Consider the following 19,617-nt stretch of genomic DNA (forward strand, 5'->3'; position numbering starts at 1 on the left):
AATGGAAACCATCTCATGTTAGTCCAAATTTATGTTGACAACATCATTTTTGGATCCATGGATTCAACGATGGTTGCTGATATCGCAAAGTTAATGGTTAGTCGAATCCAAATGAGCATGAATCGTGAATTAAGTTTCTTCCTTAGACTCCAAGTCAAGAAAACCAACAGAGGAATCTTTTTTAACCAGGAGAAATACATTTCATAACTTCTGAAAAAGTATTCAATGGACAAATGTGCCTCTGCAAAGCTTCCTACGGGTTTCAGACACAATATCTTCTCGGACCCATCAAGTGTTGTTGTTGATCAAAATAAGTACAGGGGAATGATTGGATCACTACTCTACCTTACCGCAAGTCGTCCGGAAGTCATGTTCTCAACATGCCTATGTGCCAGATTTCAAGTCAATCCGAAGATGTCTCATCTTTTGGCTGTCAACCAAATATTCCAATATCTCAAAGGAACAAAGAGCCTTAGAATTTGGTATCTAGCCAATGAAAGTTTCCTTCTTTAGGCATACTCTGATTCAAACTATGGAGGTGTTCAACTGGATAGAAAAAGCACCTCAGGAGGTTGTCAATCTTTGGGTGGAAGATTGGTTAGCTAGTCATCTAAGAAACGGAACTGTATTGCTCTCTCAACAGCCAAAGCAGAATACACTGCTGATGCAAGCTACACTTCGCAAGTTCTTTGGATGAAATCTCAGGTTTTGGGACTATGGTTATCGATTTCAACAAATTCTAATCTATTGTGACTCTCAAAGTGTCATTGCGACTTCTCACAATCTAATTAAACACTCCATGACGAAGCACATCGATATTCAGTACCATTTCATTAAATATCATGTTTTAAAACGAAACATCAACCTTATTTTTGTTCCATCTAACAATGGAATTGCCGATTTCTTTACTAAGGCATTTGACGAAACCAAATTTAATGGGTTTCTGAACAAAATGGGTATAATGATGCCTGATCCTTAATTCTTTCAAGAGACTTGTACTCTCCGATGGAAACATCATAAAGTCAAATAATTTCGAAGTCAAATTCATTTCTCCTCGGAATCATTTCCTCTCGGAAAATATAGGATCATTTTACGTGTCTTGTTGTCTAACCTCTTCTTCTACTTTTAAGTTGTACAACTTTCCTCATCTTTTGAAGCTCCTGACCAATATAGTTACATTGGTGTTTTTGCATTGATCTCACCTCGGAATTTATTTCAAATCAAGTGTTGTGAAGTTCACCTTAGAATTTGAATCCGAAACGGGAATGTGCGTTCATCTCTTATCCTTGTCCAAGCTTTAATCCTTCATGTCTCGGAATCTAAATCTGTTGAAAATTGTCCTCTACAACCTTCATGAATTTTTTACCTCTGGTATTCAGCTGAGATTGTGCCATCTTGAACTCTATATCATGTCCTAATGATGTGTTAATATACTTTCTAAAATATCTTATGACATCTCGTCTCAGAATCTACTTGTTCCGAGATTCTCAGTTGTACAAAGAATTTTAAAGGTTTTCATTCAAGTTTTTTTAATTCTGAAATGTTTTCTTATTTATATTAACGGTAATTTTTCTTGATGATATTCCTTTAATTCTCAATAAACGTGCTTTGACACACGTTCCGGTAAAGTGCTTTTTAACTCTATAAATGAAACGACGGTTTTCTTCTTTGGCACGAATAGACGTCCCATCTTTTGAATTTACAGTTTTTAAGGATACTATTTTCGACAACACATTAAATGCAACCCATTCCACTTTTGGGTGTCATCATTGCTTTTCTTTTGACCAGACCCGGAATACCCAACCTATAAATGGTTTTCGAATGTCAATTGTTCCCACTTTACGCTTTATCTATCTTCTTCCTAAAAACCATCATTGCATTCTGTTCTTCAAGCTCTCAAACACTCAACAATGACGTCCTCTCAAAATATTCTGGAAACCTCCAAACCTACAACTAAGAAGAAATCATCCAAGGGTTCCACATACTCATCATGAACTGAACCGATTCTCATAGAAACGACCCAACTTTTCTCACTCGACCCCATGGATTATGATGAATCCATTCGAGTGATGATCGAGTTCATCTCCCATTACCCCATTGTTGTTCCACTTATCTAAACTCCAAACCATAAACTTCCATTACATATTCTTCACACTGCATTTGAAAGAATTAAGATCGAGGATGGCGTTCTTGAAACGAAAATCATTGGTGAAAGGTTTGTCCCTGTGCATAAGAAGACGTTTCTGAAAGCGATTGGTATCCCAGAAAACCCCAAGGGTTTTCAAGTTCAAGAACCTATTTCTGAAGAATTTCAGTCCTTTTGAATGAAATCGGGTATAGCAGTGAATTCAAAACCAAGAAGTTCAAGAAATTGGATGTTCCCGGTCTGTGGACTGTGTTGGTGCATCTAACCTTCGAGGATTATCAGGGAAGCATTGTGGAACTGACACCATGAGTAAGTACTGGTTGTACGTCGTGTACAACATCTACTCCGGACGAAGAAACATCGTCCATTTGACCGAGTTACTGTGGCAAGACTTTTGGAAGTTTGCCATCAAGAGGAAGCCAAACGTGATATCAAGTCTGAGATTCTGGGATCTGACCATTCAACAACTGTATGAAGAAAAAAAAAAGAAGCCATCCCCACCAACTCCTATCCTAAAGAGGTATATCTTTCTTTCAAGGCCATTAGAACTTATAGGCTTCCGAACCAAACAGCCTTCGGACCTATTCGTCATCTGCCACAACACACGTTGGCAACTCTTCCATCCGACTCTATTTTTCTCAAACACCATATAGAGACTTCGATTGTGTATAACCCAACATAATTTTCCCTTGGAACATACCCATGGGTCTCTTTAACTATCTCACTTTCTTCTGCACATGCACAATCTGGGGCCTCTGCCTCGGATTCCAAGCTTTCAGAAGCTGGAGTTGTCCTTCCGACTTCTAGAGCCCCAACTGTTCTGATACTTTGTTCAGGTAAAGGACGACCATGTACTGCTGATGAACAATGGTCTGAATTTGTTGACAGGGCACACACTTGTCATCTGGAGCTAACAAGAGCTCAAGTGGAGTACATTCTTATCTCCATGTGTCATAGGGCCATCCAAAGCAATCTACCATTCTCCACTCCTACTGATGAAGAAACAGATCAAGAGTTTATCTCTTCCAATCCAGCCCAGACTGCAGCTACAAAAGAATTTCCCAATTCAACAATCATTTTGGATGATCCTCCTCTGAAGTCTCCACGTGAAGAAGCTTTCAAGCCTCCCTCCGATGAAGAACATTCCACTGAGTTCATGGTTGATGATGATAGCGCTTTGCTTGGTGCTCTTCCAATTTTTATAGCATTTAAGTCGTTACAGAAACCATCCTCTTCCAAGTCGGTTTATGATTTCGTCCTTTCCTCATCCTCCTCGGAACAAGAAGAATAAGAAATACAAGTTGATGCCAATGCTTAAGGAATTCAAGGAAATGAAGCTAAAATGAATCCCAATCAAGGCAACAAAACCGAGACAAATCCCTCTCCTTCCAAACCACATGATGTCAAAGATGGTGATAATAACGATTACAAGTCTGAGAGTTCTACCTTGGACACCAGATCCTTGGACGAAAACATTGTGGATCTATTTTCCCTGTTAGAACTCTGAGACAATATGGATAATGTTGTCTCTAAAGTCGATTCTCTTGACAAGACTGTAGCTCAACTCGACTCAAAGCTTGATCAGAAAGTCACCAGCCTCGACTCCAAACATGAACTTATTCTAAAATCTCTTTCCAAGAGCAAAGAAGTTGGCCCCACGGAAGTCGACAGAGCAAATCAACTTGATCAGCTTATCTCTCTCCGATTCAAGCATACCTTGGAAGAAGTCGAGCAGAAGTACAATGATAGCCTTGATCACCACATCTTCACCACTGCTACAATGCTCAAGATTCACGACGATATGATCAGTGCGACATATGAAGTGATCAAACAAACCCATATCCTTCATGAAAAACAAATCCAAAGGTTGGAGAAGGAAATTCGGAAGAAGGATGAAATGAATTTAATAATGCAACATGTCCTCATAAAGCTACTCCGAACATGTTGGAACTTTTTCAATGTTTCAAACAATAAGTTTGATGAAATGCTCTCAATTTTGGCCTCTATGTTTGATCACCTCAAAGCCCAAGCCCCCACTTCTGAAGCCTACAACTCTATCTCTAAACAAATCAACATGAGTTTTCAGAGTGTGTTCGAACGATTAACAGATTTTCAAGCCACAGCTAGACTTAAATTGGATGTTGGGCCTTCCGACGCAAGAGGGAGAGAAGGACCAAGTTGCAGAGGTAAAACAATCCAATGGAAACCTGCCTCAAAATTCACTCTCCGAGATGAATCCGATGAAGATGGCCTAATCTGGGTTGAATCCATGGAACCTCCTATAAAAGATGAAGAAGAAGAAGAAGAAGAAGATGACCAAATTAAAATGTTGTTGTTGGACTTCAGCCTCCAGAATGTCCAACGAAGGTTCTCTCAGAAGAAGGAAAGAGGATATGGTATGTTGTTTCTTGGCCATCATCCTTGGCAGATGTGCTCCAAAGAAGTCGCAGAATGACATAGATCATGACAAAATTGACTGTTGACGCCTTCTGAGCTGCACAATCCATGTTGCTACCAATCCCAACTCCGAGAATTGTTCCGATCAATGAAGGTTCTCCCTATCGGAAACCAGATGATCTCCCTGAAGAGCCCCTGATCACTCCTCCTCCATAATTCATCATCTCAGAAATGGTACAACAAGTCATTGCTGACTTAAACGATCAATCACAAGATAAAGGGAAGGAAATTGCTTCTGAACCAAACAGCCCTGAAAGGACGCTAAGGAAGTCTGAAGGTTGGTCCCATGAGCGGATTGATCAAGCACTGGAAGAAAGCAACATGATTCAAGCCTTGAAAGATAATCCGAATCTGTTGGTGGGCATATCCCCCTTTTCCGAGAAGGGATCATTTACGACCTCGACATTATACCTTTCATGTACTTTGATCTTCCCATAGTAAACTACGACCAAATCGATCTTCCAATCTCTCTACATAGAAAATTCTACATCAAATTCGCTCTTCTTCATCCGAATGATGATCCAAAAACTATCATCGGGTCAGAGCGAGAGAGATTGAGAACATTCTATTCTGTTAACGCACGTCCTCAAAAAGAAGTGTGGTCTCAGAATCTGATCACCAGGATCGTTGGTTTCTGAAACAAGGTTCAAAGCAAATTTGATCTTAATTGCATGTTGTACAGATATTACATCTCTCGGAACAAGGAAGCTACTATCACTATCACAGATGCTGACTTTCCATCTATCAACCCCAATGATATTCTCACAATTTCAGCTCACCTCCTAGATCGCCAATCCAATCATTCGAGCATCGGAGCTGATAATGCTGCCATGAACTTCTTGAAGGACTATGTAGCTAAATTTTACAGATCCGACATCGAGTTCGCACACTTGTTCAAGACAAAAAATGTGTTAACGAAGATAACTTATGAACTGCCTGAAGCTTAAATCTTGGCAGAAGGTCCCATTGAAGAACCTGAGCTCGGATACGTCTATCTGAAGAAGAAGACCAACCGAAAAGAATTTTTCCGAGTTCTTGATAAACATATCGTTCCTTCAAACATCCTTCAAAAGTTCATCGTCAATGCTGCTAAAAGTGACGCTCCTGAGCCTGTGAAGAAGAAGTTCATTGATCAACTTAAATGGTATTTAGAAGTACGAAGCTGGCTGCACAATGCATATATTTTTGTATCTGAGGATGCCAACTGATTTGATGATTTCTAAGTTCACTTTGGGGGAGATTGTTAATGCATGAAAAGTAAACCTCTAGCAATCCGAAGCAAAGCAGATCCGAAGTCAATTCAAGACCGAGATGTGAAGAGCTCCTAAGTCCTTTTGAATCCGAGATGAAGATATTTCGAACTTTGAGTTTGTACAAGCATTTAATGTTTTTTGTCTTTAGCTGAGGTAATAGTTCTTAGAACAATTTCAGCAAATGTTTTAAGTTTCATATTTGTCAAACACTTATCATTAACTAGTCCTTAGAATGTTTCTCGGTTTGTACTATGTATATCCCTTACTATTTAAGGAGTAGATGTTTCATGTAATATGTACCAAGAATATAAGTAATCAATATTCTTTTCACATCATTTCAAACTCTCTTGCAAGTCAAATTTCTTTCACTTACATTCTACTTGTTCTAAATCGTCTTTACTTTGATTATACTCGGTTTTACTTCATTTTACTTCTTGAATACTTTGTTGAATATTATCTTCAAGTCTCGACTGGTTTACCAGACTTGACTAGACCAACATATTAGAAGCAGACATTGATCTTAAAGGTTAATTCAAGGTTTGAGTTTTCAAACCTTGTCCGTGCATTGAATCTTGTTCTCACATAGACTAATAATTAGTCGCAAGAAATATTACACTAAGACTTAGTGATATTCATACTAGGTTACGTCAAAGGAAAAGACAGTTACTAGAAGCGAAGTGTTGTTTGAGTTTTGAGTCATCACTTTAACAAGTGAGTGTATAGTTACTTTCATCTTACACATAGATATGAAGTATTTAAGATAATTACATGCTATATGTGTCTATTATTTGTGTTCCTGATATTTATGCTAGATGAACCATTTATACATGTTTTACATGATTTAAACTGTATATGTATTTTTATACCTATAAATATATTGCGTAAAGATGGGTATATGAAAGATGATAAAGATGATGAGAGATGAAGGATGAAATAGATGATGATAGGCCTTGACTTTAAAGACGATCTAGTCATCTAACGGAGTATAGATGACGACCACGGCTGTTCTAGACAGACCAGTGGAACGTTAGTTGGCTCACAACCAGTAGGTGTTTTTGAACTAAGTGTTCACCAGGTGTATTCCATACACCCCTCCCCTCTTGGTTGTCTTATGGACATATTTGCTAAGGAGTCCCTTTAGCATTATCGTCTATACCGAAGATAATCCTTAGGGTAGGTCCCTTGAATTAGATGTTTTAGGGACATAAAGTGAGGATAACGGGAATGTGTAATTGGGTGGAATTATTTGATTAAAATCAAGAATTTAATTATTGTGGGTTGAAAACCCTATATGCTCACCAGGCTCCTAAGCTCGACCCACTCATTTTCTTATATTGCAGGTAGTGGCACAAGAGCACATGTGTGATGAACAGATGAGAGATTTATGGTTTATAGGCCTGTAGAATAATAGATGTTTGTAAGGCCTATACTATTTCCATTTATGCTTATGTATTGTATTGACGATGACATCCCAATGTTTTTAATATAATTAAAATATATTTCTTCAGAAATGCTTTGATAATATCTTTATCATATTTTGGGTACAAATTCCGCAATATTATTCTTCAAAAAGATACTGTGATTTTAAATAAAGGATAAACAAATCCGGTTTTTTCTGGCCGTGAAATTGAGGATGTCACGATTGACTTTTACCGTTTACTTTGACCATGGTTGACTTTTGGTCAATTTAAGGGTTTTAGAGTGTAGACTGAGAGGGTACTCTTTATTGTTGTTAGGTGCCTTGTAATATCGGTCTTCGTTGTATAGGAGTTGTTGTGTTTAGCTGCTATTTGCGAGGTGAGTCTTCTCACTATATATGTATGTGTGGTAGTGTATACATGTTGACCGGTTAGGTCTTGTCTGTTAATTGTTGTGATATATAAACCGAGTTGCTGATAACTCCTGGACTACTGTGAGTCCATGAGACTGATGATAGTCCTCAGGGTTGCTGATAACTCATGAGATGTGTTGTTAATCCACAGAGTGTGCAGTTAGCCCACTGGGACTATTGATAGTCCTCAGGGTTGTTGATTACCCATAGTTGTTCATATTGTTATGTTGTATGTGATATTCTGGACTACTGATAGTCTCAGGGCTGTTGATAACTCATAGCTGATTATTATGCTGCGTTGTATGTGATATTTTAGGGAAGTCATTAAGTTTTGTGTTTACAGTTGTGGATTAAATGATTTACAAATACTTATTGGATTATGAAGGCGGGACTGTACACACACATCAACAATTTTATGATTTGAAATTTTGCATTGTCTTCTTTATAACTCTGGTTTATGAATAATAGTTTATGAACAAATTGTCTAATCTGAATGTAACTTTATTAAAAATGGTCGTTTATATTATTTTAAAAATGAGAAATTTAGTCTGAAAATTAGGACGTTACATATGACCTACATCTACGGGCATGAGAAAATATTTTTATTCACAACCTTAAAAACGATATTACTTTGCTACTTGACCTTTTTGAAAACCTAGTTATAAGTCTTTATTTATATGCAAAATACAACGTAAACCCTAGCTAGAACCGAACCTCCATTCCGCCAGCTAACCGACGACCAAGCTATAATGGATTGTTAGCTAGCTAGCTACAAGTCAGCCAACTATTGATAAACAAGCTACTTATCAGGCAACTCAAGTCACGTTTAAGAAAATATTTCATTCTAATTATTTATTCATTTATGGCGAAAAAGACATTTTTTATTCAATTGTAATACTCCATCTTGTTCTATATTCAGCTAGGAGATAGCAACCACTACCTTATAATAGTAGAAAGCACACTGTTTAAATAACTGATTGTCTCGGCAACGAAACATTCCACGTAGTTAGAATTTTTATAATATAAAGAAAAAGGTCTTTTGTTTAAAATATATGTTTGAGTACCATTCTCCATATAAAACAAATAAGGGACATCACTAATTAAGTATTTATTTATTTAACAGGGTATAAATATAACTCATCAAATAATACTTATTAATTCCCTGTCATTTGGTCATTTAAAGTTAACATATTATCATCAATAGAAAGTTATTGAAAACTTTAAATAAATAATACAAGAGAAGGAATTCCCGGTTACAATTCGACTTTCCAAGAATTATATTACAAATTCGTTTTATTGATATAATTGTGCACTAGAATACAAAGATCATTTGTAGTTGAGTAGGTGACACACAAGAAATAAAGCATATATCCAGTGAAACAAACATAAAAGATCCAACGATGTTTACTCTCAGAAATTGTATATATATACTTATATGAGATTTAATTTGAGTTAACGATGTGACTGTTCTCAATATCTTTGGTGACACTAAGGCATAAATCCATCAAAGTGCGTGGGTCTTCAATATTTTCTTTGACTTTCTCATAGTCGAAAGTCCAAGTTACCAAGTTCCCTTCTCCCATGATGTCCACGTGTATTGTTACCAAGAAGGCCTTGTAAGCCTCCATTAAATCACCCCCAATCACCTTGAAAGACAACGATCTTCTATCATCATCGATCGCTTGAATCACTTCTTTAACCACTTTTTCCTTACCATCTAACATTTGATTTGAAATATATTGTAAATAGTTCACTTAGAATGAAGAAGATGTTATTTTGTTAAACAAAAAAAAAAGTAATGCATATCAATGAGCTTACCATGGATAAAGTTCCAAATGATGACTGATCCAACGACACCCCATTCACCATCATGCAAATCAACATCTTTTATGCTACCGGGACTCATTTCAGATATACTGTGTTGTTTATATTTTATATATTTCATAAAACAGATCCCCGTCTAGTCTGATTGAAACCTGTTTAACCAGCTTACCACTTAGAACCATCTCTCTTGATAAGTGAAAGAAGAAAAGAGGTGAACGATGATAAATGTTTGAGCTCCTAGCGGCTTTATATCGAGTGTTTAGCTTGGTTATTTACCTTTATTTATTTATTATTATTTTTTTAACTCCAGCTAAAATAGATAATGTAAAAATTGCCACTTTGAAAATAGAATATGTTTGAAAACATCATAATTATATTATGTTTAATAACAACCAGTTACAATCTATATTTTCGTAAATAAAATATGGTCTCTTACGTCTATTTATACATCTATACGCAACTACGTCCAATTTATTTATAATTTAACATTATGTTTAATAACAACCGGTAACGATCTATATTTTGGAGTTGATAAGTTCTTATGTTCTTACAATAACTCAGTTATATATATATATATATATATATATATATATATATATATATATATATATATATATATATAATCATTTATCTTCTCTCTCAAATAATTGAGCACTCACCTAAAGTAAAGAGCTCTTTGGAATTCTTTGATTGCTAGGATATGTCGTGAACTGGGGAACACGTTCTAGTGAGCTTAAAATTGAATTGGTTCATGATTAAAGGTTGTCTGTAGATCTCGCTGCTGAATTTAAGTGGACAACAATATCATTGGTCATCGTCAGCAAAATGGTCTATTTAGGAATATAATCACAATGTCTTGTCATTTATTATCTGTACAATTTGTCAATATCATTTGTGTTTAAGTGGACCACAATATTGGTGATTGACCAGAGCTAAACTTGCAGGTGTTACTGATAAACGATATTGAATTGTTTGACAACTTTGATCCCAAAAATGTTTTAGATTTAGTTATTATTTTTGTTTTTGTTAAATTTCTTCATATTTTTTCTTCTAGGCATAAATTTAGGGGGAGAATTAAAATAAAACAAACAAACAAAAAAAATCATAAAATTTAAAAATCCAAAAATATGTTTATTTCTGTTTTATTTATTTTTAAAAAAAAATCAAAAATCCAAAAATATATTTTTTTTAATTTTTATTTTGAGTGTATCTTTTAAAATTTATTCTATCGTATTTTGTCTTTGTTTTAATTTATGAAACGAATAAAAAATTAAGTCCATTGACATTGAATTTGGTGGGCCAAAAGGCCGAGAACCCAAAATTTTAGGTATAAAAGGTTTTTTTTTTGTGTTTTCGGCTTCATTTTTCAAACCCCCACTAAATTCATCAAAATCTTTTCCGTCTTCTCTCAAAACCCTAGGCGATATTTCTTGTTGTTCATCGAGAAAAATTTCCTTCATCTTCGAATCTCACTTAATTTCTTGAAATCTACTCTAGGTATGCATAGTACGAACATTGTGCTTCCATTTTATTACGTTTTTGAAGTGTTTGCAGGTGACTAATGGAGTTTTCTGGCGTGTTGACGGTGGTTTCCGGTGATATGAACCGTTGGGTTTTCTCAGGTTTTCGGTTTGATCCGGATCCGACAAAAAAAATCTTTTTGCTTTGACCGAAAACGTTTCATTTGACTGAAATCGAATTAATCCACCCGAAAACTAATTGAGCTAACCGAAAACAACATTGTTGACCGAAATCGTTTGGTCAAATGTGGTTTGACCGAAAACGATGAAAACTGTGACCTGACCGAAAACGCATAGAGTAGTGACTTTGACCGAAATCAACAATAATTGAGCAAACTTTAAATTTACAATTTTTATTTTTATTTTAGTTATAAATTTATTGTTCTCACTTATTTTGTCTGGTGTAGATAAATGGCGGAACAGTTGAAATTTGTTGATACTCACAACATCGCAGGATATCTTTTGGATCCACCAGTCGCGCATAATGAATTCAAGTCCATGATCGCGGGTTTAAACAATTGCAGGATTTCCCAAGCTTTGTGTTCTAATCCAGTCATTTACAAGGACCAAATTACTGAGTTCTGGAAGAATGCTTCAATCAACAAGCATGGAGCAAATGGAGTTGGTTCTGTTGAATCAATGGTGAAGGGAACTCAAGTAATTGTTTCCGAACAAATTATCCGAGAGGTGATTGAGTTTGGTGATGTATCTGTGTTTCCAATTTAGTATACTGTTAATCAAGTAAAGGGAGCCCTTGAAAGGATGTGTTATGAAGGAACTTATCCTCCCACCATCAAGAAACTGCTGCCACCTTTCTGGAGGTTTCTGGCACATTGCTTTGTGATCTGCATTTCTGGAAGGAAAGGAGGAGTTGATGAAATTAGTCAGACTGCAACCTCTGCTATTGTGGCTCTTGAAATGGACTGGGATTATAATTTTTCGAAGTTTGTTTTTGAAGAAATGAAAAGCAATCTTCAAAGGAAGAAGAAGGACTTGTTTTTTATGTATCCCAGGTTCATTCAAATGATCTTCAATGAAAAATATCCCCAAATTGAGAGGTCATATGACACTTTAGATATAAAAGCTTTGGGTCCATACACCTTTGGGCTCATGAAGCAATCAAGAAAATCAGCCAAATTCACTTTTCAAGGATTGAACGAATTGGTTAAATTTGGAAAGTTTTCAGAGACAGCAGGTGTTCAAGCTACTAATACTCCAATTGCTATAGTGGCAGAAGAACATATGACACCATCAAGGTCTAATATCAGTCTTTCGGTTGAAGTCACTATTGATGATGATGATGATGATGATGATGATGATGATGATGACTCCGATGATATTAGTGATATGAGTTTTTGTTTGTCTGTTCCACCGAAGGAGCCAGTCAATGAAGCTGTGATTACTCCAACTGAGACTAAGACTGAAATCAATATTTTCAGGCAACCGAATATTCCAACACCATGAACAGATGGATGCACTTATCAAAGAACTATAGTCTACTGCAAGGAAGCATCCCCAAGCAGTATATGTTTCTGTTGAATCTCCATCTGAGAGTGAAAAAGATGAACCAAATGCCTCCTTGGTGCCAAAGAAGCGAAGACGGAGAGATCCAAGGCCAGGAGTGCTTATCACTGAACCAGTACAACAATCAGTTCCCATAGTTGAACCAGCCCAGGTTCTAGCAGATGTTCAAAGCCCAATCATTGAACTAGCCCCAGTCCAAGAAGATGTTTAAGGTCAAATTGATGAATCAGCACAGGTTCGTCAAGACGCTCAGAGCCCCAATTTTGACGATGACTTTAATTTCGTAGCAAATGAGGAAACCTTTGCTTCAGGAAGTTCTTCTGCTCCACCACCTCCAGAGCATGATGATGCATCCATTAAGGTGGCCAATATTTTTGCTTTTCAAGACTCTATTCCTCATTCGAGAGGAAAGGATATATGTATTAGTTCTGGACTAGGAGGTGATGAGGACTCACAACACACTATCTATGAGCTTAGACAAGAGATACTGATTTTGAAGCGGGAATCTATTGAAAATGATCTGCTAATCGGGAAATTGGATGTGAGAGTTTCGAAGCTAGAACAAGAAAATTCTCAAAAGAATAAACAGATCTCAGAACTCCAAGCTAATCTTGGTGGAGTAACAGCTTTCTACTTTGATCTCAAAGACAAACTGATTGGAAAGTTTGGTGATGAGTTCAAGTCATCTAGTTCTGAGAGTGGAAAAGCACCTGAGACTTCTGAGAGGGTGGTGATTAGATCTGCCCCAGATTCCAACATTGATTAATATTTATCTTCTGGACCTGCTACAGCAGAAGAGAGAAGGGAGAAACAAAAGAATGTAAGTGTGTTGAGGAAAAATAAAATGCTTCTGATGAAGAATTCTGATCAGAATGCAACTGGTGATCAACCTCAGATGTTTATTAAAGAAGTTGGGAAAAGAAAATTTGCTGATAGATATTGAGATCGTTCAGGTATTCGCATGTGGGGATTTGAAGCTGACAAGAATATGTGGGTTGTAAAACGGAGGAGCGGAAACATTAAATACTATGAGAAGAAGGTTGATTTTTTGTCTTGGACAAAAGTTGATCTTGCAGAGCTCGTCTATGCTCTATTTCACAATCCTAGAAATGATCCAAATGCCTGGGTGTTTAAAAATTTTCTAGAAGACAAATCGAGGCATAACTTTGCAGGCGTGTCGACAGCGTCCTCATTCGTTAGAAAGGTTAAGGGTGTCATCGATCCGCGCACCAACAAAACCATGCTAAACGTTATGTGGCCACCTACAAAGAAATCGAAAAAGATTCTTCTCTCTCAGTCTATACCTGATGGTTCTTTAAATAATCTTCAATTTTGGGTATATGATGAGGAAACAGCAACCATGGTGATCAAGACCGAAAAGGATCGGTTCCGTCTTGTTGATCCTAGGGATTTGCTGAGACTTGGTGAGCGTGACATTCATAATTTTTCCAGGAAACAACTTCTGGTGAAAAATGAAATGTTTGAGGCTGTTGCGAAAGAATTTATCGGCATGATTGCAAAGATTATTGATCAGAAGTTGTGGGCGGGAGCTTTAGCTGGTTCTGGCGTTCACCTTGTGGAGAAACCATAAAGCTAGCCAGCAATAAACCAAGGGGAGATTGTTGGGTCATATTTTTGTGGTTTATGCTGGGTTTATATTGTTATTTGTTCTTGGGCTTAAAATATTATTTTGTTAATGGGCTTTTACATGTTCTCGGTTAGCTGGAATAGTCTTTGTATTAGGTTTATATATATATATATATATATATATATATATATATATATATATATATATATATATATATATATATTACCGTATAGGTTTTTAGTTGTTGATCAGATTGTTCTCAGTTGTATTAAGTTCTTGTGTACCAGCCAATTTTTCGGTTTTTCTTAATAAAATCGTGTGCATTTGAAGTGAATTTGTGTGTTCTTGAATCATTGCTTAATTAACATTTCGCATTCTTTAAGCAATTAAGATTGATATTGCATAAGATCCATAGTTTTGGGACTTACAATTATTAACTATTATTAACTATTTCTAATTAATATATTGATCACATAATATATTAACGAATCATTTTATCTCTCTCTTAGGCTATGTTTCACAGACTAGCTAAAAAGCTAGCAGATAACGGAAAAGCTAGCTGCTAGCTTATAAGCTATCTGACAGAAAATAACGTTTGGTAAAAACTAGTTGATAAGCTAGCTGAAAGATATAAAATGACATAAAAGGACATTTAGAAGAATACGTTTTTTGTAATTAAATAAGTGTATATTTGGGAAATTTTTAAAAAACTCCTAAAAAGCTACTCAAAGTCTTTTTAAAAAGCTAGCTTGTTAGCTACTTTTTGGCTTGCCAAAACATGACAATTTAAAAAAACTCGAAAAATAAGCTAGCTTATCAACTAGTTGTGGCACGCAAAACACATCCTTAATGTCAATCCTAGCTATTTCCTGGTTATAAAGGCAACCCAAAAAGGACTTTATTTTAATTCTTTAACATAATCTAAATTAAAAGGGTAAAACTATCTTTTCAGGTTATTAGGGACCAAAACCACAAAAAATGATTGTTTTGAAACTTCCATGCAATTTGGAATTTTTTTTAGACCCATAACAATTTACTTGCAAACCATAAGGATCGAGTATGATGCTTTGTGTGTGTGTGTGTCTATATATATATATATATATATATATATATATATATATATATATATATATATATATATATATATATATATATATAATGACTCGGGAATGTAATGAACTCTTGATTTTGTTTACAAGTAGTCTATTTTTTCGTACATCATATATCATTTAACTTGTTCACGTATTAACCACTTTGGTTGTGGTGACTTGGTAAGACATGTGGAAGATATGGTGGATAACCTATTGACCCATGTTCAAATCCTGTTACCACTCAGCCCTTGTGGTCATGGAGGTTCGCCTGTAGTGACTCCAGGGCATGGGGCAAAGTCTCATGTTTGCAGCGGGGATTAATCGGTGCGCGAAAGCTGGCCCGGAAACCCTCGTTAGGGAAGTTCCCTTTCCAAAAAAAAACTTGTTCACGTATTATCCTTGTACCTACAACACACTGTCACAAGGATAAATATGTGAACAATTTCAACAAAACAGATGATATATGTTATACAAAAATAAAAAAATTTAAACGTGAACAAAATCAAAAGTTTATTATCTTTTTAAGTCATTTTATTACAATAAATAACTATTACTAATTACAAAGGAAAGTGGAATATAGTAATATATACATTAATAGTTTTCACCATTTTTTAATCATAAACTAGGGAAGGTTCCCCGCGTTGCGGGGATTAGATGAATGTTGGATGCTTTCGCAGAGCTAATTATCAAATTCCATTAACAAATTGAAAACCCAAATCCGAATTAAGATCGCTATACATTCCAAGGTAATAATGTGTATTCACTGTTTTAACACTCCAGGTTCTGTTTTTGTTCTTCTTCAACTGCCACTGGTCCCCAAAGAAGATGGTAGTACTTACAAAGGTAAAGCTGAACCACTCTGTGGACAATGTTAGAAACCATCCATGGACAATTTGTTCTAGTGAAGTATCATCTTTGTCCTGCTCTTTTAGCAATGTCATTAAGTGTATGAATTATATCCTCCTCTATTTCCTGATTGACTGGAGGTGGTGTCATAGACCTAGCATTTGAGAATGAAGGCTCGTAACCTCATATATGTTCCCTTTAACCCTTTATTTAACTAAGAATTGCTTTACAGCCCATAAAATTAGGGCAAATTACATTGCAATCTCCATACTTCAATGGCTATCTTTTCAATACCTGTATCAAAAAACCATAATTCGCAAAGTTTTTTTTTATATAATATAAGTTAATTATTTGAACATTCAATCAAAAGAAACACATGAAAATTTGATGATAATTAGACACATATACACAAACATCACCTAAACCACATCTCAATTCTAAGCCATCACACTATAAGTAAACAACTTAGGTCAAATAAAGCGTAGTCTATTGTAAATCAATTAAAGGGAGAACAAACAATTTTGAATGCAATGAAAGCAGAAGAATAAATTTAGCAATATATAGTAGGAAAATGTTATAACCAGAGAGATCTTTGAAGGACAGTACATGCAAAAGTGTAAAAAGGATACCATTTTGGATAAAATTATATTCTTACTGAAACGTTGAGGTACCTGCAATTTATAATGACCAACACAAACCACAAAAGCATCAAACAAAAATTATCCAGGTAATAAAAAACATAAAACTTGTGGCACAATTTTTTACCTTCATGTTCTGCTACATCTGATTGTTCATCATATTCGAAACAGTGGCACTGTCTGCATTACATCACAATAAACTTTCTATCATATCACTTATATAACTGTTGTACCAAATATAAATAAAATAAATCATGTTTAATACCTTAATTTGAAATTGTTCTGCTATAACCAAAAAATTCAGAAACACATGCAACACCATTTTTTATTTGTCATTAAAACATAAAAGCTTAGTTCAATATAGTTTGGCTTCTATACAAGGTCTGGTAAAGAAGCTCTATGAAGGTCAAAAGATCCAAGCTTACCTTCAAATCCGCCGGACAATTTTGCCCCTGCCTTGTTTTTTGGTTCATTTAGTTGGTTAAATTTTGCCCCTGAATCAAAACCATATCACATCCACCATTGAAATCACATCAATTGCTTTATATTAAAAAACATGTGAGGTAACTCATATTGTCTAAATCATGAAATAAAGAAATTGCAGACTTCAACAGTAAATTGAATGGTGTTCTTTATATTTCTCATTCATCTAAAAGTAAAGTGTAGGAACCCAATGCAGAAACGGACATTTCCAGCAGCAAATTCAATTGACCTTCTTCTTGTGACCTGTTAATTGTGATTAACACCTTCATCTCTCCAACCATCCATGATCACAGAACAAATCCACACCTTAGGAAAACCCAAATAGTCTCCTCTTTGAAAGACTACAGATGAATCCGTTTTGGAAAGGTTTAATGAGGGAAAAATTGACTACCTTTTGCTGCCTTCTATGTCCAATATCTGATGGTGGTGGCGAGAAGTTATTTGCCCTGCGACTTGTTTTCCATCGATTCAATATTACAAAAGGAGACGGGAATGAAAACCATTTCTAAAAAACATAGCTTTTGATTTAGTTCAGTTCATGAGTACAAAGTAAAAGTCATTAATCATAATACTTACTCAAACTCTAGCAGTCGGATCCTGACACTAACAATTGAGGTAATACCAAAATCGGAAAATCCAAATCCAGAAGAAAACCTGGTCGAGGTGTTGCATCGTTAGAAAGCCCTATCCTAGGAATTACCAGCATTGAATGTACCCAACACGAAGTAGGACTCGTCGGTTGTGGATGACACCGTAGTCGAAGTAGAGTTGCACGAAATTAGGGCTCGCCGACTTCTGCAGTGGTGGAGGCAGACTCGTCGGAGTGTTCTGTGGTGGAGGCGGAGTCGTAGTCGGCGGAGTCGGCGGCGTCGGCTATGGCGGAATCGAAGAAGCGAACTGAGCGATCGATCGACTGCACTCTCCGGTGGTATCATAGTGGAATCGAGAACTCCAAACTCCCATGAGTTTGATTTGTGGCCGCTTTGTGTCGATTTCTTTCAAAAGAAAAAGAGGAGAAGCGTAGGGAGCGGTGGAAGGAGGAAACTGGATTGCCGACATTCCAAGCGGTTGAAAGTTTTGTGGATTGAGAAGAAGCGGCGGATGAGAGGTTAAATAGAAATCAATCCAATTGAACCAAAAGAATCCCCAATCGATATTACAGGAGGTGGCGGTGATAGAGAAGAAGCAAAAAGGAGACGCAATCTATAGCACCGACCAGTACGACACCACCGATTCTAATTGCCAAATAAGGCGATGGTGCCAATTCAAGGGACGGTGGAGGTGGTTGTCGATGGCGGAGGCTGTAGCAACCAGTGTCGCTGGAGATGTATGAGAAATCAGAGAGAAGGATAAAAGGGAGAGTGGGGTGGATTTGAAATGAGAGAGAAGGTTGGAGATGAAATCAATAAACGGAGAGGCGGTGATGAGCGATCGTCTATTGTCGGTGTCTAATTGGAAGAATGGGGGGTGGGAGCATTGAATAACACGTATACCACCAAAAAGGTACAAGGAATAACACGTATACCACCAGAAAGGTACAGCGAATGAGTAAAGAAAATAAAAAGAAAAATTTGGTCCAATAGAAAAGAAGAACTGTTGATAAAGGAATTCAAAATTAATATGATTATAAATGTTATAAAATATGATCAAATAATAAGATAAATTATAAAGTAAAGAAAGACATGAGAGTAAAGAGAACTTTTATTCCAATACTTGTGATGAAATCATCAAACTTTACAATACATAATATTCACTATTTATACTAGACAAAGAAGATGAAAGGTGATGTATGATATGAATGCTCATTATAGTGGTGCATAACTACACGCATAAAACTCATAATAATGTTTTTTATAATGTTCACTAATTATGGAGAGTAATGGGGGAATATGGAGAATCCAATAGTCATTCACTAAATAATAATTCATAACACTCCCCCTTGAATGACGATTGTATCATGCCTCGTTAAAACCTTAATCGGTAAAACCTCATGGGAAAAACCTTTTATTAAGGAAAAAAGAGTACATGATTAATAATAGATATTGGAAACAATTGTCTCGTTAAAAACCTTGCTAAGAAAACCCAGTGGGAAAAACATAGCTAAGGAAAAGAGTACAATATGTTTCCAACTCCCCCTGATTAGCACATCACTTGATTTTCTTGAAGCACCGCATAGCAATGTTTCGTACCATCTTTTCAAAATTCGATGTAGGAAGTGCTTTAGTAAACCAATTAGGAAAGTTGTTACTGGATTGAATTTTCTAGATGTTGATGTCACACTCTTTTTGAAGATCATTAGTGAAAAAAAAACTTTGGTGATATATTCTTGGTTTTGTCTCCTTTGATAAGTCCTTCCTTGAATGGAGCTATACAAGTTGTATTATCTTCATATAGTATGGTTGGAACATCCCTGTTA

The 19,617-nt window shown here is 36.0% G+C and overlaps 1 long non-coding RNA gene and 1 pseudogene across 4 annotated transcripts; both read right to left on the bottom strand.

Moving 5' to 3' along the window:
* Positions 1-9,129: 9,129 nt before the first annotated feature.
* Positions 9,130-9,593, bottom strand: LOC145104992 (kirola pseudogene; annotated as a pseudogene).
* A 6,317-nt stretch (positions 9,594-15,910) lies between these two features.
* On the bottom strand, positions 15,911-18,680 carry LOC145107332 (uncharacterized). 4 transcript variants are annotated; one of them, XR_013707821.1, is made up of 3 exons: positions 17,778-18,680; positions 16,846-17,706; positions 15,911-16,751 (listed from the first exon to the last, which is right to left on the bottom strand). It is a non-coding gene; the product is annotated as an uncharacterized LOC145107332 (long non-coding RNA). The 4 variants fall into 4 exon arrangements; XR_013707822.1 differs by having other exon boundaries at positions 16,846-16,898; positions 16,984-18,680; XR_013707823.1 differs by having other exon boundaries at positions 15,911-16,374; positions 16,710-16,751; positions 16,846-18,680.
* Positions 18,681-19,617: the final 937 nt, after the last annotated feature.

This window comes from Lactuca virosa, chromosome 4, assembly GCF_052849685.1.
Source record: "Lactuca virosa cultivar CGN04683 chromosome 4, Lactuca_virosa_CGN04683_v6, whole genome shotgun sequence".
NCBI lineage: Eukaryota > Viridiplantae > Streptophyta > Magnoliopsida > Asterales > Asteraceae > Lactuca > Lactuca virosa.